Below are 25784 nucleotides of genomic sequence, written 5' to 3'. Positions count from 1 at the left end.
CATAAGTAATGACGGCATTCTCAAAACAGCAGAATAAATGAAAGTCAAAGACAAAAGTAAAGTTCCACTTGGGGCGAAACTATGAAGAATTAGATGAACTTATCATCAATTCGATTGAAAGAATTATTTTTTTAAAAGGTAAACTTACCCAACGATCAATTTTAACTGCGGACTAGCTTATACAGTCAACATTTGCCTTATGCAGCTACTTGTTGCATGTATAAGCTGCGCTGCAGCGTTTGTTGGATACTTCCCTGGCGACAGATTTCTGAACTAAAATGTGAAGAAATTTTCAACTATACTGGCCACCATACAATAGGTCTTATAAATCTGATTAAGTTTGCCAAAAACAACAACCATCTTTCTAGTTGAGCTTTCAAGTTAAAGCAAGTAATTCAGAACTGTGCTGTCTACTATAACAGATCGTGTTGACAGAAACCTTCTATCTAAGCAAGCCATTAGAATCAAATAGCACTAGTGGTTTTTTTTTTCTCGAATGAGATACAGTAGGTTTTGTCATGTAGCACAATTTTACTGAAGACAGCAAACGTCTATCTAGTCGTACTGTCAAGTTAAAGTAAGCAATAAGATGTAAAAATGCACAGTAGCGTCACATGGTGAGTGAATCCTGAACTGAGCACTCCATCATCATCATAACAAGTGATTTTATCTAGTCGAGATCGCAAGTTAAAGCAATAAGAAGATAAAAAGTGTACTAAAGTCTGGAACGCGCAAAAATTGGTCAACTTCAAATTGGTGTATTTCTGTTAAAAAAGCATGAAAAAAAACCTGAAATGCTGCTTTTGGAAGTTGACAATGGTTGCTTTGATGAGTTTTCACCTTTTGCTCTCCAGTTTTCAAAATGACGTCCAAGCAAGAGGAGCCGCGTGTCAAAATTTTGCTCGCGCAGCAAGAGAATCCGACGTTCTCACAGGCAAAGTTTGCAAAATTGCTGGATGTGGCCAAATCTACCGTGACAAACGTTTTAATAAGATTTTAATAGATTTCGGGGACCGTCTGTCGAACACCATGAAGCCTGAAAGCGGCGGCAATCGTAATACGGACGTGGCAGCGACAACGAAGAAGGTGGCGGTGAAATATAAGCGAGACGTCGCTGGAAAGCTCAATGTCTCCCATGCTACTGTGCAGAGGGCCAAGAAACGAACCGGGTTGTCGACGTTTAATAAGGTGAAGGTGGCGAACCGAGATTACAAACAAAACACGTCGGCAAAGCAGCAGTCCCGCAAGCTGCATACGAATCTGCTCACAAAGTTCAACTGTGTTGTCATGGACGACGAAACTTATGCGAAGGCGGATTTCAAGCAGCTTCCGGGACATGAGTTTTATACCGCATCAGGAAAAGGGAAGGTAGCTGAAATTTTCAAAACCATCAAACTATCGAAGTTCCCGAACACATATCTTGTCTGGCAGGTCATATGCACGAGTGGTCTAAAAAGCGGCATTTTCATTACTACGGGAACCATCAATCAAGAGATCTACGTCCAGGAGTGCCTGGAAAAGTGACTAAAGCAACTTAATAGACTTGTGCTGTTCTGGCCGGACTTGGCGAGCTGCCACTATGGGAAAAAGGCAATCGAGTGGTACGATGCGAATAACGGGGTTGTGGTACCCAAAGACCATAACCCTCCCAACAGCCCAGAACTTCGCTCTATTGAACGGTATTGGGCCTTGGTCAAACGGAACCTAAAAAAAAAATAAACTAGTAAATCCTTGAAAAACGAGCAGCAGTTTAAATCTAACTGGCGTTCGGTGGCGAATAAGCTCGATGAAATCACTGTGCAAAATTTAATGGAAGGGGTTAAGCGGAAGGCACAGCAGTTCAGATTGGCAAACCAAAAGAATAAACGAACTTTTTTCCTTTAAATATATGAATTGAACTACCAAAAGAAAAATAAGAAGATTTTGTGATATGAATTTTGGCTGAAAGAAACGATCTTTTTGCCGACCAATTTTTGCGCGTTCCAGTCTTTAGTGTGATGTACATCATCCAATAAGTATGTTTCACTTGAACAATTTTTCCAAAGGCAGAACCCTTATGTCTAGTCAAGATGTCAAGTTAAGCAAATAATTTGAAAGAAAATGGCATATTATTGCTACCTGTAAGACGAATTCTGAGCTTTACTGTTTTCCTTCCAATAGGCCTTATCCATCTGTATAGTTTTGATGAAAACCGCAAACCAGTGAAGTCATGGTAAATTTGGAACTGGTTACTCAACTAGAATGACCCTGTTGGCACCACGGATCAGCACGTTCAGCACCACCCGCGAAAAGTTACCAAAGGCACGTAGATGGGTGACTTACGAAGCGTTTATTCCGATAGGGCAGAGAAAGGTAATTTTATTCCTTTCAATTGTATTTAAAAGTAAACAGTAACAAGAGATAATTACGACTTGTTGGATGTATTAAAATTTCCTGAATTTGTGCTAAATTAATTAATAGAACCTACTGTAAGTACCCTGAATATGTTTCCATCACATACCTAACATCTGATTATTAAAATATTCAATAGATACACACATCGGAACAAAAAGCTGTTTAAGTACGGTGGATTCACTAACGTAGAGGACAATAATTGTAGGTTAGACTAAGAATGTAAAATTTATCAACAAAAAAGTTAAAAAAATAAAATTGAATTTCAGCTTAAAGCTAACTCACAACAACAATAACGAGTTTGATTCGAAGAGGTCCGAAAACAGAATCCACTGCTGCAACAACAGGCCCTTTGCGCCCTTATTGGAAATAATGATAAATAATGTTTATTTTCATGCTCGTTAACTGCTTGAGGGATACCAGTCCTAGCCACCATGACATCACTGAACATTTAACTTAAAATCCTAAAAAGTGGGGTTACTAACTGAGTACTCACTCAAAAATCTGCTTGAGTATAGCAAGAATCGAGGAAAAATTTACCCAGTTTCTACAGAAGTGAAAAGTAACTCAGTCGAATTAAAAAAATTCGAAATGTTTCTTGTTACTGTTTAGCTCAAATATAGCCACAAGTAATCTGTTTATCAACTTGGTTGCTTCAGAAGAAATTTTCCTCGGCTTAATTTTTAATTCTTGCATTTTTTTACAAAAAAATTAAGAAAAAAACTATGTTTCCAATGAAGTTAAATGTTTGGTAATCGGTTTGCTCCATTTTAAGATATTGACAATTGAAAAGAGCCATTTTTTTAAAAGAAAATAGCATTTAATTTTCTAATCCAAAAAGAAAGTAACCTAGTTGCTTGAGCAAAAATATGCGTCATCAAATGTTCTAAATGTAATTGGAACAATGTTTTTACGAGAAATTAACGCATGAAAAGATATTCAAAGAAAATTGATTTAAGTGTGGGTGGCCTGTTTGTATAAAAAAAATCATAACTCATGAATCATAAGAGATTAAAATGTAGTGTCTTCAAAGAAAATGGTTTGAATTGAATGTTCTACAACTGTTAAGAACACTGCTTTGATCTATCACAAAAAATAAAAAAAAAATGTATATTTAATTCACCAATTTTATTAACCACCCTAATTTTACGAACATAAAAAAGATTGAACAAAAAATATGAAGCAACTTTTCCTAAGAAACCTGACGGTTTGGGCGCAAACATTTGTATCTTCCTAATTACGGCTTTGGGACCATTGTGCATTGGTTTGGGTTCTACTCCTTTTTGTGACGTCTCGATTGTCAAGTTTTCTTCGTACAACTAAAAAATTTATATTTCAACTGTTTTTTTTTTGCCTATTTGCAACAATTTTGAGGTTTTGGCCAACTTTTGTTCTAAGGGGAACCACTGTGCATTGGGTACTGCAGAGATACCCACTAAACAATTTCAAAGTGAGTGCCGTTTCAATGTAATTTTAGCTATTCAATCTTTACGGGGCTCTAGGGTATTCATGAAGTGTGTCCTGGTATATCGAGGAAAAATTTTCTTATTCACTGTGTAACCCCATTTTCTGCAATTTTGAGTCAAATTCGACTCATTTTTGAGTTACTGAGCAGACGTACAATTTTCCTTAATTTCAAGCAGATTTTTTGAGGAAAACCGAATAAAATTGTAATCCCACTTTCTACTATTTTGAGAGAAATCCTACTCAATTTCGAGTTAGCCTCATCGGCCGTGTACGACGTCTTGCGATGTAGTTACCACCACATCCACAGACGATCTGAAAAAAAAATGTAGTATTAGCACAAAACGTACAGGTAAGCTATTTTATAACCTCTCTCTGTTCTCTCGATAGTCAAAGCAAGCAAGCACGTGATCGGTTGATTGCGACCAAAAAATTGGAACAATTTTTAACACTTTACTAATGATAAACTACTAAAATCTTCAAACCAAATGAATCTTACATCAATTTTGAATCAAATGGTGTGAAAAGAATTGAAATCCATCAATAAATGGTAAAGTTTTAAGCGCTTACAATCTGACACTATTTCATCACAAAATTTTTGATTTGCACCCAAATCCAAGCCAAAAAAAACGTAGTCCTATGTCAAAAATAAATTGTTCCCGGTGACCCTACCTGTTTTATACCTGTCAATAGTTGCCTGATCCATGGTATGTTTTTTCATAATAAGTTCGTCAATTTTCCTTTTGACCTCCATTATTCTTGTTTTCTCAAGCAGCAATTTTTGCTGTTCATCTTGAAATTTGCTACTGCTAGATGTCGGCTGCTCTCCTTATAGTCCTTGCTGATTTCCTTCGGGTATGGTTCAACACTGGTGAACTCTATAATTTCCTGCTATTTGCTTCAGCTTTCAACTTCCAGCGTTTTACCGTCGTCTACAAAATAGGGAGTTGACAACCTGGAAGGAACGGAATACCTAGCACTGGTCTTCACAAGTTCCTACCTCACGCTTCCGCGAGTCATATGATAACAAAAGACAACCAGCTGAAACATGAACACAGCTGGGCAATGTGGCCAGTTCGACAAAGTGCAAAATGAAGAGGTGCGACGCGAACACTGGCGCGGTAGCCATAGTACGGTGTGCCTATTGTCAGCGTGGGTCTCTAAACAGAGCAGTGAGGGGGTTGAAGAAGGCCCAACAATCCACCCTGGAAAAAAAAAAATATAAAGTTGCAAATACCGAAGACAGAAATACATAGATTTGATAAAGAGAAACAAATTGTTGAGGTATTTTGAAATAGCTTACACTGCTTCTTGACGCCAAATTTGACCTACGGATTCTAAACTCGGCCTAACGCATTGAAACGACATTGAAACGCCAATGAATTCACTTCGGCCTATTGGATGAAGCTAAAAATTGATTCGATTGGAGCGTTTAATTTGTTTTTGAGAATATTGGGTGCAAACATTTATATCACGCGTTCTTATTGACTTTGTTCGGTAACATTCGAACTAAAGAATCGTACCAAAAGCATAATTTACCTGTTAACGCCAAAATCATGAATCTATTTGATGTTTTCTGCTTGATAGGCCCAAAATGGGAGCTTAGGCCGAAGTAGTTCTCTACCCTATATGTTGTTTTCCTCGGCAGATGCCAGAAGTCGATGGTAGACTGCTCTTTTGAACAGCTTGGATAACCCCGAGAGAAGGCTGATGGGTCAGTAACTTGAAGGAGAGGATGGATCTTTCCCAGGTTTACGGATGGGGATGACTTTAGCTGACTTCCAGCACGAGGGGAAGTCTTAGGCACTGATTAAAAATCAGTGCCAGATGGTTAAAGAATCTGGAACTCAGGTGTTTGTGTTCCAGATTCAGGATTTGGTCGAAACCTAGGGCGTTTATATTTTTAGATGGACTGCAGTATCGTATGGACTTGGCATATTCAGTCCGAGATTATGCGAACTGACGAAATGTTGACCTATAGCATCAGCTTTCTCTTCAGGGGTTATCAGATGAGCTACTGAATCATTGGGTTGATTCAACGGCACAAGTGGAGGAATGAGTCTTGGCTTATTTTTAAGGATTTTGGTTAGCTTCCAGAAAGGCTTAGCACAATCTGGGAGAGAGCTCATTTTGTTAAGGCCTGTGCTTGAAAAAAATGCACCAAACAAAAATGTTCGCCAAAAATTTATTTTAAGTCGGATTTTCTTGAAAACTTTCAGGGAATGAATTAATACATATAGATTATGATTCGACATAATTACTTTATTCAATTTTCTTTCCATCGCTGAAAGCCCACACCTTTCCCTTAAGACCCCTCATTACATTTTGTGCAATGGTGGAGCCGACCTTTTTGGTCACTTTCATCCATTCATTATTCAACTCCAGCTCGTTCTTAAACACCTTGGACAATTTTTGAACTTTGGCCTTCATTATGGCTCAAAATCTTTCCACCGGACGAAACTCTGGTGAATTTGAGGGGTTGGTGGTTTTTGGTACAAAAACAACGTTATTGTCTCTGTACCAATCCAACGTCGATCGCGCGTAATGGCATGATGCCAGGTCCAGCCAAAATAATGTCTCGCCTCCGTGGGACCGCAGGAAGGGCCACAGACGCTTCTGGAGGCACTCGGTGCGGTAAATTTCGCTGTTGATGGTACCCATTGTGATGTACGGTTTACTTAGTTTACCGCATTGGCATACGGCCTGCCAGAACAAGTATTTTTTGGCGAATTTGTCCACTTTCTTCTTCCTTATGTCTTCCGGAATATCAAACCGTGATTTGGCAACGTAGAACTCCAGCTCCGGTATCTGCTTTGCGTCTGCCTTGATGTAGGTTTTGTCATCCATAACCACACACATCGGTTTCGTTAGCCACTCTCGATATAGCTTCCTTGCGCGGGATTTGGTCGCCGTGTTTTGTTGATCACGCCGGTTCGGTGCCTTCCGGACCTTGAATACACGAAGCGGATTCGGATTACGCTTGAAATAATCCAACACCTTCCGGGCCTTCACAGGGTCAGCTGTCTTCGATTTTCTTCCACTTCCAGCCCACCGCTCGGTCGTCTGGGACTCCTTAAACGATTTTACCACCCGAGACACAGTTGTATGGGTGATTCCCAGTTGTCTTCCGATCCATCTCATGGTCGCAGTAGGATTTTCCATGACGGCGCGCAAAATTCTCTGGCGATTTTCTTCTTGTTTCGATTACATCTCAATAACCACTGAACCGATTGTTATGAAATTTTGCACATGTAAACAATTCACTCCAAGCTAGTTATATCCAAATTTTCATCAGTTTTTACCCACGGATAAAAAATTTACACACGGATAAAAATGCGGCATTTTTTTCGAGTACAAGCCTTACTAAAGTCCTCATTTGTGAGGTCCATCATCCTGGCTTGGATTATATTTGTTAGACGGTTGCAATGTTGAAGACCACGTTGTACGTTGGTACTGCCTACGCATGGTGTTACGGAGTCTGATAAAGTTTACTGGATACTGGCACGTGTTGTTCCCTGGCTCGGGATATCGACTCCTCCAAGGAACGCAACGTCAACGTCTTCGGGGGCGTCCGGATGTAACTTCGTAGTCGACGGCGGTGTCGACACACCGGGATGCTTGAAATCTGTTAGCCGAGAAGCCTACTTCGGCCACCACTGGGTAGTGGTCCGAGCTCAGCTCCTGGAATGCCGCAGGTTGCGAGATGTTGTGTCCCATGTTGCTTACGAAGATGTCGAAGGTCGAATGGACCCCAGACCGACTCAACCGGGTGGGAGTGTCCGGGGCCAAGATGATATAGTGGCCTTCATTCAAGATGGTGCCGTTTCGATTGCTCTGACCGTTGCCCCAAGCTTGGTGTTTTGCGCTTAGGTCGCGAGCGATGATGAAGTTTCCGCTCCTCCGGGTAACTTTGATGATGTCTTTTCGGAGGGCCACTGACGACCCGTCCCTGCTGTTGGTTTGCTTGGATTAGTAGGCCGCGATGATGGTGATTGGGCCAAGTGATGTGCTCACCTCCACTCCGATGGCTTCAATTGTTTTCAGCAGGAAGCTTGGTAGCAGCCGGCAACTGATGTTCCGTCTTGCAGCGATGGCCACTCCTCCACCCCCGGGGCAAGTGCGGTCAAGTCTGACGAGCCGAAAGTCGGGAAGGAATACGTTCAGTGCGGGCTTCAAGTGCGCTTCGGTGAAAATAGCTATGTCGACCTCCTTGATGTTGATGAAATCGATTAGCTCTCTATGCTTGTTCGTCAGAGAGCAAGCGTTCCAATTTGCATTTATTATAGCTTCACGGTCCGTACTTGGTGACGAGTGAAAAGGCATCATGAAGCTGTTCAGATCGATTCTTGCAGGTTCGCAGGATGACGATCACCTCTGCAACCAGCGTTACTAGTTCTTGCGATGTGAAAGGAGATTCGTCAACTGAATCGCTTGAGGCAACATGGGCATACGATAGTCCAGGCGTCGAGGCAGAAACATGATCTGGCAGGGCCGCTGCGGCAGTGAGGCGGTGTTGAGCTGAGGGAATGGCTCGTTGATTGTTGAGTTAAAGCGGTGGGAGATTTGGGACCAGGCGACGAGGCTGGATTAGCGGGTATTGTTCATCCGAGATGGCTGGTGGTGTAGGTATGTTTGTTTCGATATCGGCCTGCCTGGTTGCTAGTTGCCACCTTCTTCCTGATGTTGATGAATTCTGTTCGCTTGGGGCAGTCCTGAGTAGTGGCACGGTGAGTACCGCCGCAATTCACGCACTATGGCTCGGTGTCATCAGCTTGAACATACAGGTCGCTGTCAAGTGGGCTTATGCTATGGCCCACTTGTCGCAGTGTGGTTTTATATTACAGTTCTTCGTGCTATGGCCGAAGGAGAGGCAGCTTGTGCATTGGGTCACATCACGGTGTTGCGGTTTGTAGAATTCGCAGTCGATAATGACCTGAAACAGGTCACGTATGTTGCTCTTCTGCGCAGCAAGGGTGGTGGAGCCCTTCATGAAGTGGACCAGAAACAGTTGGTATTGGGCATAGGCCGTCAATTCATTGGGTGGACTGCCGCTGGTTTTAATCCGAGCCGCACCAGTTCATCTTTTAAGGCAGCCGCTTCGTACGAAAGCAGTCCCGTAAAACTTCAATGATTTCATCGAAGGCAAATCGTGGGTGTAAAACTCCACTGTGCTGTTCTTCAGCAGGTCACCGACCGACCGAGATATTGAATCGCGGGAACAATTTGCGTTTTGCCAGCTCATCCTTAAGCTGGGTGACGTCCTTCATCGGGGTGAACAGTGGGAGAATCCGTTCTTTTTTGACAATTTCAGCGGCGTCACCACCGCCATTTTCTACTCCGAGCACCGAGAATTGGTTGCTCTGTAGCAGCCGATTTGCTGCGTCATCCGAAGCAGCGCTGGCATCCGTTTGGGCCTTCTTACTAGGACCCTCCGATGCAGGAGCAGTAGTACGCTTGCGTACCATGCTTTGTTTGGTGTCAAGTGCAATTAAACCACCCCCCGAGTATCTAGACAGAAAACCTTAGTTTGTAGATGTCTCCACCGTACGTAAATAATAGGGTCAGCCATCGTTGGTGGCATACCTTTCTCACATCATAAAACATGTTTTTGTTCCACTTCATGTGGACGTCGAAAGCAAGCCAAGAATAGATTTTGAATGAGACGTATTACTGATGTTGTATTGTTTCCTTATATCTTGGAATTTAATTTGATGAAATCAAAATTCGTTACTTTGCATGATGGGTTTTAATTCATGCCAGGTGCGGTTTATTCCCGGGGCATCTGGACATGGCCGAAACTGACCAGTGTGGTCCACGGCGCTCAAAATGACCAAATGATTTGGTTATCATATTTTGAAGTAATTTTGGTTGTCACATGATAGGTTTTATTCCTTCCTCACATTTCCTGGAGCATTTTCCTGTTACATGTCCAGCAACAGTTAGCCGATTATGAATCTGTCAAATAATGTTCTATGACCGAGGCTATGGGATCATAATACTTTTCATTTGGTGGTTGTTGCGTGCAATCCGCATTCGTGGTTGCGATATCGGATTGGTGAGAAGCCAAAAACCGTCTGCTTCGATATATGGTCTGCGCAAAAGTAAAAATTTATTCTCAACTCTCTAGGTACATCGAGTTCTACTCATATGTGTGCTTTTATCGAATAGCAAACTTTATACAAGTATATAGCATGTATTTCAAGGATTTCTAAATGCCCTGTGATATATTGCACTCTACGATCTTACTACGTTCGGTTACTACAAATCTCCTGGATTTTACCACGACGTGTTTCGAACAACTGGAGAATGGGGCGCAAGTAGACGTCATCTATATGGACCGCGTTTGATACGATCAACCATGATATTCTGTTGGTTAAGCTATCCAAACTCGGCACATCATATCGGTTGACATCGTGGGTTTGCTCGTACCTGACTTGCAGGTCTTTGCGGGTTAAACTTGATTCCAGTACTTCCTCGTATTTTACGTATGGTAGCATTATAATACTCTTTATTTGCATTATATAGTAACATTGCACTAATTGAAGACTTGGCACCCCTGCACAAAAATATGAATAAAAAAAAAGTTTCCGGAAGCACTGTTGAATTTTGACATTCAATGAAAAAAAAAAAAAAAAAACAAAACAAGAGCCCAACTTTGTGTGCTGTACTTTTTTTTCAGTTTTCTGATATAAACGACTATTAGAACGCAAATCTTCAGGTAAAACTATAGCTAAACTATCAAGTTAAAGATTCAACAATGATGCCTCCATTTCAGCATGACTCAAAATAAGTATTCGGTTGTTCAATGTTCGTTTGATGAGGAGGAAACATACCTTTGCGTTTTGTCCTCTAACTGGGTCACCAAAAATGGCTGGAATAAAGGTATTCCTTATAAGTTGACTGCATCCGACGGAGGTGATTTGTGCTATTGACCAGTGAAAGCAGCAGGTTATCGTTTATTGGAACAGGCAAAAAAACCCAACGGTTGGGATTGACAGAACATCGCTTGCGGCATTCCGATGCAAAATAAAACGTTCTGGAATCGATACATCTTTCTTATGTTACTAATCACCTGGTTTTCATTATAGGCACAAAAGGAACAAAAGCTGATGAAGATGTACTCTGATACGGATGAATTTGTACCACAGAAACCTACTCAATTTGACACAGGAGCTGCAAAGTTGTTTTCGGAGATTCTCAACCAAACAGCATCTACATCCAGAGAAAATTCAGTGCAAATGAATGATTTTCTATCAACATCAGCTCTAATCAATGATGCTCCTACTGCTTCTATGCTGGATTCTTCCGTGATGACCAACCATGGTACACTTCACGCAACTCCGTTGCTGGATTATTCACAGAACCTTTCCAAGTCTATAGTTGCTGAATCAACCGCAAACCTTTTGTCAGGATCGTTGTCTGGTAGACTGCAGAGCTTGGAAAAACAGATGAGTCAGGCAATAGTCACTCTTTCTCAAGTTAATGCAAAGCTTAATGTTATTGCTGAGAAGGAAGACCAACGTAATGTTAGCATGGAAAACCAGTTGAATCAGGTAATGCTTATGCTTTTTCAAGCCAACGCTAAACTTGATGTTATTGCTTCTCATGAACATGCGGAGGACGATCAAACTGAGGTGAACAAGTTTTCTTTAAATCCCGTCAGGAATGTTGAAGCATTGGAGCAGAGATGCATGGACGAAAGATTTGTTGAAAACGTGATCAAATCATTGTCAAAAATCCATGGAAAGCATCGTTTTACGGGAAACGGTCAAACTGTGTGCTTACAGCTAATTGATTACTTTGTGGATCGTAGATTTCTACGTGAAGTGTCGTGGACAGGGGTTAGCAAGAGCAAAGATGCAAATGGTAACCCGCAAATGAAGATTGCATTTTCGAAATATGACAGATTTATCGATCTGTTTTTTCAAGTTGTTTTCCACGCTGATGAAATGTTTACTTTTAAGGCTTGCCACAAATTTCTCAAACAATGTATTCGAAATTCGAAGCAAAGACTTGAAGAAATCAAACGTCTACGTATGCCAGTGGCCAGGAATCGGCGTGTCAAAAATGCAAATGACTTGCTTGAGAATGACCGAGAGTTTAGTGAAGATTCCCAATGCGATCCAAATGAACTTAATGAGGGCCAAAGACGATCTCAAGAAATTGAAGAGGAGTTCCTAGAAGAGGAGTCATCATTCAAGGCAGAACCTTATGGCGAATATTCTCGCATTTAATTTTGTTTCTAATGCATATTCGAACTGGTCCAATGATTTTTCTTTTAATAATATGTTGTGAATTCATTTACTTTGAAAAATAAACAATGTTTATATGAGCTTCTATTTGAACAATTACATACATTCTGTAGATGGAAGAGTATGATGAGGAGGTACAAAAACGACTTCATTGTTAACAACTATAACAACTAATTTGCATAGAGTTTGCTGTAACATCATACATACATCTTCTGGGTTTTGCAGGTAATGTCTGATGAATAAAAAACAAGAATATTCATTGATGGTAAGGGATTCATGAACAGGTTATCAAATCGTAATAGCTCTGATCCATTGATTCCATTTGAATCTGCATAATTCATTGCGACAATCGTTTTGTCATTCATTAAAAACTATTTATCCGGAAACGAATTTTTCAATGTGAAGTTTTTCGATAATTATATGATGGAATACTTATTATTGTCCTCTTTAAATGGATTTTTCAAGGAAGGATAAGGCACTGATTTGTCTTTCAGATCTGGATTATAACTACTTTTCTCAGATAAACGATTAATGATTTGTGATAATGGTAATCGCCCTGTCCTAACAAGCTTCTTAATTTGATGTAAATGGTTTTCAAATGGGTAGGATGAAATCGAAGGTAGAGCACCAAACCTTTGAACCTCATCTACAACATGAGCTAAATTGTGGATATTACTGGTGGCTGAATTAAATTGTCTGTGGTAGTTAGTAATGAAATCCTTGAATAATATTTTAGCTACTGGTAGGAAACGATGGAAATAGCTACTAGAGCAAATTGTTACCGCGCAGAAAAGATTTGAAAAATGTATGAAATGACTTTCTTTAAGAAATTGTTTCAGAAGGATGATACCTATGTAGTTTAAAAACGAAGCACATTCTGAAGCCTTCCAGTGGTTTACAGTTTCTATGCTACGTACAGAACGATGAATTTCTAATGGTAAACGAATTGTGTCCAGTTGTTTTGAAATGGATTTGATGTCATCTTTCGACCATTTAGCTGCGTCCAGACCATTGTGACCATCTCGGTATGCAAGAAGTAGTTTCTTCATAACTCCAAGATGAAGTAGATGAAGCGAGTCAGATACTATGACATCTTCAACTATATCTATCGGTAGCTTTAGTAATGATTGGTTGCTTGAATAACTTTCCATTTTCCCGAATCTTGTAGTGTTGATAATGTCCTTCATACATCCATTTTCGAAAGCCAGAATCAGTTCTACAAATTGCGGAAGTGTTGGTAAATATGTTAGTTCGTAATAAAGTTGAATGATGACCAACTGTGCAGCACTTTAAACAGCCGTGTAATGAGTTTAAATTCACTACCCCTACAATAAAAGAGAAAGTGTTACTAAAATAATGTTTTAAAGGGATTGAAAATAATACCTTTTATAAACGCTCGCGCAGGTGAATCACAAATAAATGCTCGAATTTTCACAAGCATCTTAAACCCGTTAATTACCAATCCATTCTCCAAAATTGGAAGGATTTCGCTCGCAAACGGCTCCAGGAATTGTTCGATTTTCTTCGGCTTCGAGCGGCCATGGAAGACACCAATGACCATGGGATCGATTTCTGGCATACTATGGATATTGAATAAAATTGGCCACACTTGATCTGTTCCATTATTGAACAAGGGTAGTCCATCAATGTTGATGTTGATCAAAAATTGAACATGATTCGTTCAAATTGGTGAAGCACCGTCTAAGGCAAATTTCTGAAAGGCATAGTATAGGATTACATTTTGAACAAATGATTAAAAAACCAAAATCTTAATCATCTTACCAATCCCTTGATGCCAGTATTGGCCTCCTTCTATAGATGATATAGGCTTCTTATTCCGCGGCGTTGATAATAGACGACGTGGATCCGTAGGTATTTTTGAATCCAGTTGATTTAATCTCTGCAACAACGGTTTCATGGCATGCTGCCGAATATTATGCTCAATACCCCAGCTCCGCAAAAATGTTTGGAGATCCCCGGTTCCTCCTCAGATTTTTCAAAGTCCATAGGTGGTACAATACAACTCTGATTCAATGATTCGTCACTAGAACTCTCAGAATCTGAACTAAGCATGGACACATCTTCAAAGTAATTGTTTTTGCTGGGTTCCGGTTGAGATGTGGGTGATTCTTCATTTGACGATATATCGGACTGATCTTGAATATATTCCGGAAACTTAAACACCGGACCAGGTACGTTTATAGTGGAATTAATATCTTTCTGAATCGGTTGATTTGCTGCTTGGAATGGTCTGATAACCACTGTATTACGATATTTTTTAACTTTTCTTCTAAAATTACCACTTTTCAGCAGCATTTGCCATTTCTTCCTACAATCCATATTTAAGCTTCATTACCTATAAATTCTAAAAATAGAATCAAAATAAAAGATGCAGTGTAGCTTTTCCATCAAACTTTTTATAAAACTCAAGGGCAACTTTTAAGATTAAACATGCATTAGCCAAATTAATGCAGAAAAACATTAATTTGTAGCATCAAATGGCGATATAAAGCGTATTAAGATGTCCTTTTGCAACAATGCTTCAAAGTCTTTGCAATGTCAATTTAATGTCTTTGGCATTTAACATGTAGATTTAAAGGAAGTTTACATTAATCTTGCTTATATAAAGATGTTAATGTGCAATGATATAATGCTTGGGGTTACTTGCGTAAAGCTGTATTTCGTGGTGCGATGTACTGAGGCTTGTATTCGTCTTCAATCGCTATTGGATCTATTCGTTAGTTGGTGCAATCGGAATAGGCTTACCGTGAGCATACCAAAATGCATGGTAATGTCGTTTTACCGCATCAAGCAGCCGATTATTTTCGATTATGCCATCAACGGTGTTATACTGCAAAGAACCGACCAGTTCAGCGACCTAGGCGTTCTACTAGATAATAAATTATCGTTTAACCTCCACCGTACAGCTGTGATCACCAAGGCTATAACCGTCAGTTAGGATTCATGTCGAAAATATCAAAAGACTTCTCTGACCCACACTGCTTGAAAGCTCTTTATTGCTCCCTTGTTCGACCTATCCTGGAAAACGCCTCCTTGGTCTGGTTTCCTCATCAGTTGACCTGGAACTTGAGGATCGAAGGTGTTCAGCGAAAGTTTATCAGAATGGCATTGCGTAACCTACCGTGGCGCGATCCGCAAAATCTCCCGCCGTATTCTGATTGCTGCAATTTGTTGAGTTTGGAAACCCTGGAACGTCGACGGAAGAATCAACCGGCAGCATTTGTTGCCAAGTTATTGAATGGGGATGTTGACTGCGTGAGTCTTCTTTCGCTGTTAGATATCCGAGTGCCGCCGAGAACATTACGAAGTGGTACCCTACTCCAACCACGATACCATCGAACAGCATTCGGTTACAACGAACCACTAACAACTATGATACGTACGTTCACGGCTATTGAAGAATTGTTTGGGGAACTTTCTGCTCGCTTTTTGAATCGTATTAGAAACGCATGAATGGTATAGTTTTTAAGATATTTCATGTAGACAACAGTCAGATGATTAATTAAACAAATAAATAAATAAATAAATAAATAAATAAATGAATAACTAAATAAAATAAATAAATCATGAGTCATTTGACTTATTTCGGATTTTCGATTTATTCCCGTGTAGGGTTTCAAGAGTTAAAGGTAGGTATTTCAAAACCACTGTTGGTTACTCGTTTGAAATAAAAAACCGTTTTTTGAATATTTGATGAGCTTCTCTCGTGAGGGGGTATTGCGGAAAAACTGCCGTAGATGGTGGTTCAACCATTTTAACATATAGGAACTTTTCAAACAATTCTCCATTTTCCTCAGCCAATAGTGGCATCCTTCCAAGAAGAACAAGACAGAAAGAATCTTCCAACAATGCGGCAAAGATAATTCACAGGGAGATCATTCCTCCTACTTCGTGTTCTCTGCAGCAAACAAATCTACACATCCTTTCCTCTCCCCCAGCAATGCCACTCCGTCTTCCTGCCTTCTGTTCGGTGCAAAGTCATAAAATTAATTCGTGCTTAGTTTCACTCGTAATTCTACCGCTGCTGCTAGTGAGACTCTCGAGGCCACCCTGGCTGTGCTGCGGTTGATGTTTTCGAGTTATTCGCATCCTGAACGACGAGTGAAATTCTAAGCAGCAGACCCCCCCCACCCCCTCCCTTGTCTTGTATTCAAATCATCTTCTCGTGATTCTGACAATGTAGTCTAGCTGTGAAAGTCGTTTTTCTGAATGATACCTTGGCTGTATTTATTTAATCCTTAATGCGTCGATTTAAAATTTCCATGAAAAATGGATCGCTTTTTTCAAAAGCAGAATCAATACAATCGGCAAGGATCAACCGCTCAATGTTGAAGGAAGAAGGAACTAGGACTCGACTCTCTAGGTCTAGAACAACTCCCCGAGAGCCAGTTCTATGTGTGCCACAGCGTCAAGGATGAAAACGTGATCGGGCGTGGTTGAGAGCGTCAGGCCTTCTACGGTATTCCTGGCACGTTCCAATTGCTTCTGCTTCTTGCCTGGCGTCGTCATCGTCGTCGTCGTCGTCGTCGTCGTCGTCGATGTCTGCTGAATCTCCCACTGCGGCGTCGGGGTAGGTTCTGCATTAAAGCAGGGCCGATTTGCTGCCAGTTTAGAAAAGCATTCCGGGCGTGTATGAAGCTCCCATAAATACTTTAATAGCGCAGAGAGATTTCTTTTCAAAGCCAAAACGAGAGAAAGGGTACTCCACCGGCAGCGCCATGCACAAGGGGCTTGCCTTATAAATTATGTATAAATTTCACCCTTTTACAAATAGATCAGCGGGAATTTGGAATGATTTATTGTGATTGAATAAATTGAAATATGTGGCGAAGATGATGGTGCATTCGTTTGGCAATAATCATAAATCACACGCCGATTCAATAGGAGAAAATCAGATGAGGGAAAAACTTGGATTGAGTGCGTCCCGAACAAGTCAATTTGAAGTCATTAATTGTTCGATCTGCTCCGGGACAAGTACTCCGGAATAATGCACCGAGTGAAAGAAGGGCAAAAAAAAAGCTATCCAATTCCAGTTTGTGAGCAGTTTCTCTGTTCTATTCAATTTCATTCCTGACCGTACAGCAACGACCGGAGAGCTACGGAACCGGAGAACATGTCCGTCCATCTTGATTAGGCAATTGGATGGTTTTCTCCTGAATCAAACACCACGCCGCAGCCACATGGAGCATGTGCTCGATTTTCGTTTCAGTTTTTTTCTTTTCTGCTCAGTCAGGTGAATTTTCCCCCTGCCGAGCCCGGTGGAACCCGGAAAAACATGCATCACATGAAATGTGTATGCTGCAAAAGCTATTTTCCGAGAAAGACATCATCATCATCGTTTTGCACTCTAGTTGCAGTGTCCTTCCCCTCTCGGCGTCCGTTTCTCTCCTTTTTTTGTCGAGGGAACGAAATTCATGTTCATGTATTTCCCTGATCTCTTCCGGTCGGGGTGTGTGCGAATCTAAATTCGAATCGAATGGCCGGTTTTGTACTTTTCTTCTATTCTATACCTATACTGTAGTTTTTTTTTCCACACAGCGACGAGTGAACGCTAGATGTACCCACGGTTTTGGATGGGATGAATGAGTGAGTTTTTTTGTATTGATGCATTTTATCAATTGTGGAATCGAAATTGAAGTGACTGCTTGGGACTGTTTGGAAAGTTTTGAATTTTTTTTGGAGTTATCTGAATGTATGATACCGGAATATGAACATTTTTGAAAGACAATAAATGGAGTCGGTTAGCTGTGTGCAAGCTTCGGTTCAGTTACCATTTTTTTTCAGAAACCTTCGGAATATGACCGAAGATTTTGCATCCACCAATAATGGCTAATAACTAATGACAGAATCCCCAAAGTGTTTTGTTACTTCATACGTGAAGTTTACGATTTCCAGAGTTGGGATAGATGTATAGTTCCGCTAGAGTACGGTAGTGTGAAAATTTTACACAAGTTGAAATTGAGCGTAGGGTCATTAATGCGACAATATTAATCAAATGCCCACTCCTTTACCTACCTCATACATTGATGGATGAGGGGATTTGTGGAATGCAAAAGAGTGCTCGTTTGACTTGATCATATGCTGTCTGCGGCTGTGGAATAGCTCTAGCGACGATTACACTACACAGTGGTTCCCCTTAGAACAAAAGTTGGCCAAAACCACAAAATTGTTGCAAATAGGCAAAAAAAAAAACAGTTGAAATAGATGTTTTTTAGTTGTACGAAGAAAACTTGACAATCAAGACGTCACAAAAAGAAGTAGAACCCAAACCTATGCACAATGGTCCCGAAGCCGTATTTAGGAAGACAAAAAAGTTTGCGCCCAAACCGTCAGTTTTAGGTATATGGTTTCTTACGGAAAGTTGCTTCATATTTTTTGTTCAATATTTTTATGTTCGTAAAATTAAGGTGCTTTATAAAATTTGTGAATTAAAAATACAATTTTTTTTTAGTATTTGAGATACACCAAAGCAGTGTTGTAAAAAGTTGTAGAACAATCAATTCAAAGCAACTTTGTTCAAGGCACAACGTTTTTATCACTTATGGTTCATGAGTTATGATTATTTTAAACAAGCAGTTTAGGGTGGCCCCTAGACAATCGGCATTCTTTAAATGTCGAAATTTTTATTCTAGGCACTTTAAAAACCTGTTATGACGCATATTTTTGCTAAGTTATCTTTTTTATTTGAACCGATCTCTTGAAGTTTTGACCGATCTGGGTGGTTTCTTCCCAAATTCGGGTTGTTTTCATTAAGGATCTTTGTAAAGTCCATTGGATATTTTTTCAAGACTTCAGGTTTATAATATTTTACTGAAGTTCTTCAACGATCCAACAATCTAGGTCACGTTTCTCAGATATTGTTTTTAATGATATCAGGTTTATCAGGAAAGGTATCAAAGAACTTCAGCTGATTAAATATCTCCATTAAGTTCATTAAATATTATTTTCTAGACTTGATAGAAGGTTGATCAGGAATTATTTCAATTACCATAAGTTGATAAAAGATCTCCAGTAAGTCCTTTGGATATTCTTTCAAGAATTTACGTTGATTACGTATATTTCAGAAAATCTCCAACATTCCATCATTACAAGTTATGTCTCCCGGATATTCTCGCAAGATATCAGGCTAATCATAAATTATTCCAATGACCTTCGGTTGAAAAACAATCTTCATAAAGGGTGATACGGTCAAAATTTGGTCAAGGGAAAACGCGTGTAAATCGGTGAAATCGTTTATTTAAAAAATCAAATTAAATTTCTTTTTCAAGTTCAATTAGTTTTTTTTTTTTTTTTTTTTAGTCTTTATTATAAAAAAAAAAAAAAAAAAAAAAAAAAAAAAAAAAAAAAAAGCTGCTTTTCAAGCCACAGGTACCAAACCAGATATTTCTTTGCGAACTTTGACAGTTTCATGTGCTTGAAAACATCTGCTACCTTTCCCCTTCCTTTTGCCGTATAAAACTCTTGTCCCGGAAGCTGCTTGTAGTCGGCTTTGACGTAGGTTTCGTGGTCCATTACCACGCAGTCAAACTTCGTCAGCATCGTCGTGTACAGCCTCCGGGATCGCGCTTCGGCCGTCGTATTTTGTTTATCATCGCGATTTGGAGTCACTACCTTCTTGTAAGTCGATAGTCCGGCTCGTTTTTTGGCTCGATGCACGGTTGTAGACGATACACCCAGCTTATTTGCGGCATCTCGGAGAGAGAGGTTAGGGTTTCGCTTGAAACTACCGGCAACTCTCTTTGTCGTCTCAGCGGCTTCCGGTTTTCGATTTCCCCCCGATCCAGACTTCCTGGCTGTCGACAAACGTTCCCCAAACACTTTAATTACATTTGTAACGGTTGATTTGGCAACTTTTAGCGATTTTGCCAACTTTGCGTGCGAGTAGCTCGGATTTTCGCGATGCGCGAGCAAAATTTTGATACGCTGCTCTTCTTGCTTGGACGGCATTTTGACAACTGAAGAGTGAATTCCAAAATCAAAATAGGAGCAACATTCTACACACACACACCTTCAAAATGAGGGGTGTTCAGGTTTTTTAAATGCAAAATTGAAAGAAATACGTCAAGTTGTTATTGACCAAATTTTGACCGTATCACCCTTCATATTCATTTTGAAACTTTTTGATTAAGACTTACGATTTTTCATTCAGTATTAATTGTTTTTATGGAAAAGTTACAAGGTAACGAGATATTCTATCAAGATATCAGGTTCATTAAAACATATTTCAAAGATCTTCATTTTATCAAAAATCTCCATAAAGTCCTCTGGATTTTTTGTCAAGATTACAGGTTGTTCTACAATTATAGTTAAGATCAATAGTTAAGGGTTTCCCTCAAGATTTTAAATTCATCAGAAATTATACCGAACATCTTTAGTTGATTCAAAGTTATCATAAAATCCTTTGGATATTTTTTTGAGACTTCAGGTTGATTAGATATAACTCTGAAGATCTCCAATTGTTCTTGTATGTATGTATGTATGTATGTAAGGTAGCCACCATCCCTTCGAAGATCTTGTCTTGTATGCAGCTCCACTTAATAGCAAGATCATATTGAGCTACCGATCTGAATTCACAATATCGCTGTATGAAGGGCCAAAAACGGTGGGGTGGACCCGTAAGCAGAGACACTTACGCGAAATCCACGGGAATTTAAGAATCTCCTTCCAACGATACGATCCAACAAATCGAATAACGCAATTCGCAATACTTATTAAGCTTCCTACAGGATGGTTTGTTAAGAAGGGCGTGTCAATCTCCATGAAACTGTTGGAGTAGAATTCACACCATCACAATCGAATCGGTAGGATAAAGAAAATGATAGTGTTTATTCCCTCCTAGACTCCGGTAGTCATACCACTCCAATCGTCCAGTTCCAGGTCAAATGATACCCTGATGCTCCCTCCAAAACCAGTATTTGTTTATATATATAGTAAATATATGTAATGGAGAAATGAAATATATCAGAACATTAAAATACGTAATAATGAAAATACATTTATATGGATACAAAAAACTGGTATTCCGCAATGAAAATAATAATTATTTTACATACAATATGATGCAGCTCTATGTCTCCTCAGCTCCAAATAAGGAAGATGTAACCCTGAAATTTCCAGGTTATATTATGCAAATAAATATTTTTAGCTAGAATGATATTTGATATGTTTGTGTTGTGTTATGTTGTGGGAGAGCTTGGGATTAAACGCATGATGTTCTGCTCATTAAGCAAAACCGATCCCTCTAAGGTTATCGAGCATCTCAAAACCAAAACACTAGATGGCAAAACATGATTAAGCCCTCACCTGGTATGTAATGAACAACAGAAATACGCGATAATTCATATATTCACAACTGTTGATAAAAGGAACGGATCCCATCTTATTTAAGACCTGGATGACCTGAAATGTGTGTAACCGGGTTAATACTTATTTAAATGTAATGTAATATTGAAAATGCGTTATAATGCCATGTAACAAGATACAATAAACACAAGATTTTTACAAAACAGATAATGAACGATTCAGATTTCTTTTCAAGCTGACACTATGCTTCCCTGGAGCCGCTCATAATAGCTAACATTAAGAATTAAGTATAATAAAATGTAATTTACAATAATATTAAATGATGTAAAGTCAATAATGAAAGATATATAGTACTATAAACACTATACAAATAGGATAACCAATAGCTAGCTTAGCTTGGATTGACTGCACTCCGTGATTGATCAGAATCAGTGAAATTGTACAATGAATCAACTGAATGGGGCTGGGAGTGACCGTCCATTCTCATTGTACAAGTTTCAGTGACTCCATATGTTGTAGATCAATAACGGCGCCGGCCACGTCCTTGCAATCAGGTGGGAGTAGGGAAGGAATATTAGAGTGACATTTGTTGTTTGTGGGCCGTGTTTACCTCTGCACCCCAACAAAAGACACAGAAAAGGAGATTTTGTTAGTAAGTTGGGTTCGTTGGATCAGGATTCACCTTGATAAGTGATGCGACCATGGTTTTAAATGAATCAGTGTTATCATGCATTATACTTGGATTTGCCCGAAGCCAAAACCAAAGGGTGTATCATTGGGCTTTATTTCGGGTGTCACTACACGGTGATAAGCAAGTGATACTCAGAATAAGAGCCGTGATTACCGTACAAATCAAATGGGAATCACTTCACCGTGACGACAAGTGACAACTTTTCACCGTGATGTGACACCCGTAATAAGCCCCATTATAATATAAATCTGAAGACGTTCCATCATCGAAATGCTGCAAATAAACTTAGAGCATGAGCATGAGCAAAATTGATCGCCCGCGACTGCCAACACCAAAGAGCTGAAAACCAATTCAAACAAATCAAATCAACAGACAAAACCAGGGTGAAAGCTGTAAGAGTGAATCATTACAGTATAAATCTAATGATGTTCCGTCATCAAAGAGCTGGAAGAAAACTCAAATAATTTAAATCAATAGATCCAGTCTGAATGAAGGCTGCAAAAAGAGAATAATTATACAGCAATGACCCCATTTTGTCAGCTAGCAAAGTATGTGTACCTTAAACATTCATCTTGAAGGAGGAAGGTATGAAATTACAATGATGTGGAATTATTGAAAAATAACAGTCTGATGCGCGGAGAGATTGACAGGATCGGGTCATAACTGTAATGTGAATATTAGGAAGATTTATCATCATCAAACTATTCTTGAGTTGACCTGGAAGAATGCTTGTGAATAATTGTTATACAGATAAATTAAATTGATAAACTAAATGGTTCAAACAACAACTCCAGCCTGTAAAAAAGCTGAAAATAGGGAATCTTTACAATGTGGATCCCCGACGGTCTTCTACTCAGTAAGCAAAAGCGGCAGCCACCAGGCTAGTCGAGGTGCTCAATTTAAATATTGAAACCTTATTTTGTGAAGTTCTTAAGAATACCGATTGAAACACAATGTAAACAAATAAAAGTTAAGAGTCTCATCCGAATCAAATGATTCCAAACGATACGCATTCATAGAAATTAAGTTTAAATAGACAAAAGTAGAAAAAAGGAACAATCTCACCAAATCAGTCCAACTGAATCCCTTGCAAGCAGCTGCTTGGTGTAGTAGCTCCGATCATAGACCTGCCCTACGGGGATCAATCCTCTGGTCGAATGTAGTCGATTGCTCCATGACGCGAACACGAAGCGACCGCTCACAAAATCATACAACGCGTAAACAAACTGAAATCAAAAACTATCACACGCGACGCCACAAATTTCTGTACCGGGAGCACAAGCGAAGAAAAAAACAAACAACGCAGATAGCGACGCAAACATGATGCAACACGTTTTCTTTTTCGATTCCAAAACTTCTCGGAAAGCGAGAAAACCACCAATCACACACGTATAACCGTCCGGGAGGCAGAGTGCCAGCGCTAATCTGGCAAAATCAGCGAACGCACGCACAAAACAGAAACAAACTTATACACAACCGTATCCGAACAGGTTCGAAGCTGAACTGTGAAGATCTCCAATTGTTCTTCCATATAAAATCAGCAGATACTTACTTACTTAAGGGTCCTGTGCACCACCAGCGGTGCAAAGGGCCAACGTGAAAGACTTCCATTCTGATTAGATTCCTATCGACTTGCTTAATTTCCTTATTGAGGCTCCACCGCCATGAGCCCCTGGGTCTGCCTCTGCTGCGATGTCCTGCCGGATTCCAATCCAGTGCTTGCTTGCAGATTTCGTTTCCGCCCCGTTGAAGTGTGTGGCCAACCCACCTCCACTTTCGCTCTCGAATTTCTGTTGCTATCGGCTTCTGATGACATCGACGATGGAGCTCGGCATTTGAGATCCAGTTGTGAGGCCACCAGGCACGAATTATATACCGCAGGCATCGGTTGATGAAGACTTTCAGCTTTTGAGGGTTCTCCGCTGATACACACCACGTCTCGCTGGCGTATAACAACACAGATTTCACGTTCGAGTTGAAAATTCGGATGTTGGTGCCTTGACTTATCTGGTTGGATCTCCATCGCAAAGGTAGCCCTAGCCTTCTTGATTCGTGCACCTATGTCGCTCTTGGTCCCGCCGTCCGACGCTATTTGGCTGCCAAGATATTGGAAACTTTCTACCTTCTCCACTGCTTGCCCCGCTACCGTAAAGTTGGAATGGTTGCCCGTGTTGATATCCAACGATTTGGTCTTGTTGACGTTGATAGTGAGACCCGCCGCAGAGGAGCGTTCGGCTAGGTCATTGAGCTTACTCTGCATATCAGAGCGCCGTTGTGCTAGTAGAGCAACATCATCAGCCAAATCGAAGTCGTTGAAATGCTCCATGGTGATAGGCTGCCAAAGCAGCCCACGGTTCGGTACACGGTCCATGATCTCCATCTACCATGATCTCGTCGATTACGATACGAAACAGTAGCGGTGATAGTATACATCCTTGTCTCACACCAGCGACTACCCGGATAGGATTGGACAAGGCTCCGTTATGCAGAACTCTGCGCGTGAAAGCCTCATACGGCGCTTCGATGAGGTTGACGTATCCGGGACTCCCTTGCGTCTCAGGGCGCCCCACAGATTCTCGTGATTGAGACGGTCGAAAGCTTTTTAGTAGGCAATGAATACCAAATAAAAGGACTATTGGAATTCATTGACCTGCTCCAGGATGATGCGGAGCGTGACAATATGGTCCACACAAGATCTTCCGGCACGAAATCCTGCCTGCTGCCGTCGGAGAGTCGCGTCGATCTTCTTCTGTATCCGATTCAGGATAACTTTGCACAGAACTTTTAGAACAATACACAGTAACATGATGCCTCGTCAATTGTCGCACACAGTCATATCCCCCTTCTTTGGGACCTTCACTAAGATGCCCTGCATCCAGTCGGCCGGAAAAGTCGCGGTGTCCCATATATTACAGAATATTTGATGTGCAACATTTGTGCGGATAGCATGGGGTCAGCTTTGAGCATCTCTGCTGATATGCGATCGACCCCTGGAGCCTTGTTGGATTTCATGCTTCGGATAGCTACTTCAATCTCCTGCAGTGATGGGGCCTCGGAATAGACACGAGTGATGCGCCGCACCCTAGGCGGATCATGCCGAGATGTTTATGGCTGGTTGGCCGTCGAAACTTGAAGAAGTTGTTCGAAGTACTCAAACCAGCGTTTCAGTTGGTCAGTGGGGTCGGTAAGCAATTGTCCAGTCACATCCTTCACTGACATTCTCGGGTTCATCCCTGCTCGACTCAGGCGTCGTGAGATATCGATAGAGCAGGCGTATATCGCCAGTGTTTGTGGCTTTCTCCCCTTCGTTGACCAGGGAGTTCACCCACGCTCGCTTGTCCCGTCTGCAAGAACGCTTGACTTCCTTCTCTAAAGCCGAGTACCGTTGACAGGCTTCGTTCTTGGCTCCTCTGGTTCTCGCCCGCTTTAACGCGGCTTTTGCTTCTCTATGCTCCTCAATCTTCCACCAGGTTTCATCTGTAATCCACTCTTTCTTCTGGGTGCGCAGCTCACCCAAGTTGTTCTCGCTTGTTTCTATAAAGGCATTCTTGATGGCCGTCCATTGTTCTTCTACGCTGCCACCTTCTGGAACGTCCGCAGCTCGAGTCTCAAGTTCTTCAACAAAAGACCTTTTTACCGCTGGATCTTCAAGTCGGCGTGTG

The 25784-nt window shown here is 40.6% G+C and overlaps 1 protein-coding gene and 1 pseudogene across 3 annotated transcripts in view; both read right to left on the bottom strand.

Annotated features, from left to right (window-relative positions):
* The window catches only part of dpr12 (defective proboscis extension response 12), an 852041-nt gene that overhangs the window by 528375 nt on the left and 297882 nt on the right, over positions 1 to 25784 (bottom strand). The window lies entirely within an intron of this gene.
* LOC135709598 (uncharacterized) overlaps positions 13203 to 25784 on the bottom strand; it is a 28546-nt pseudogene continuing 15964 nt past the window's right edge.

Source organism: Ochlerotatus camptorhynchus, unplaced genomic scaffold (assembly GCF_037179485.1).
Source record: "Ochlerotatus camptorhynchus isolate MF236.1 unplaced genomic scaffold, CSIRO-AGI_Acam_v1.1 ptg000361l, whole genome shotgun sequence".
NCBI lineage: Eukaryota > Metazoa > Arthropoda > Insecta > Diptera > Culicidae > Ochlerotatus > Ochlerotatus camptorhynchus.
This window is presented reverse-complemented; position numbering and strand designations above follow the sequence as displayed.